A 749-nucleotide genomic window follows, 5' to 3' on the forward strand; every position below is an offset into this window, starting at 1 on the left:
ATATCATATGTTGTATTTTCTTCTGGGTCATTCCTTCTTATTTGCATGTACACTTTACAACAAACACAGTGTATAATTAAAATCCAGATTTTTTGTTAAGTTGTAGCCTAGTATAAATTAGTTATAGTGTTTTTAACTCATTGAACCATTTAAAACTAAGGCATACTTTCTTTTATTTATGAATAAAAGGTTTGGGTCATGTGGAGGATAGCCTTTTAAAAATTTAGTAATAGTATTCACCAAAATGTGGGTATGACCTATAACGAATGTATTTTTTTCCAATAGTAAGCCTATAGCAGTAAACATGAATCTATAGATCCCTATCATGGGTACATGTCAAATAATCCTCACTTTCTCAATATTAAGTATAGGCTAGAAAACTCCACTTATAAAATTGCTCTGATAGGGAGATAAGTAACGAACTAAATAATTTGCATATAAACTCAAATCAAGTTTTAAGTTTATGTATTTTGAGAAAGAGAGAGAGAGAGAGCAAGCATGGGTGGGTAAGTGGCAAAGAGAGAGGGAGAGAATCTCAAGCAGGCTCTGCATTGTCAGTGCAGAGCCCAACATGGGACTCAGTCTCATGAACCATGAGATCATGACTTGAGCTGAAATCAAGAGTAGGATGCTTAACCAACTGAGCCACCCAGGTGCCCCTACTCAAATCAATTTTTAAATCTTTGTTCCCTTCTCAAAATAGTGTCATACTTTCAGAAATCAAATCTTTATACAGTAAGGTTTTTTTT

Source organism: Crocuta crocuta, unplaced genomic scaffold (assembly GCF_008692635.1).
Source record: "Crocuta crocuta isolate KB4526 unplaced genomic scaffold, BGI_CrCroc_1.0 scaffold1653, whole genome shotgun sequence".
Lineage (NCBI taxonomy): Eukaryota > Metazoa > Chordata > Mammalia > Carnivora > Hyaenidae > Crocuta > Crocuta crocuta.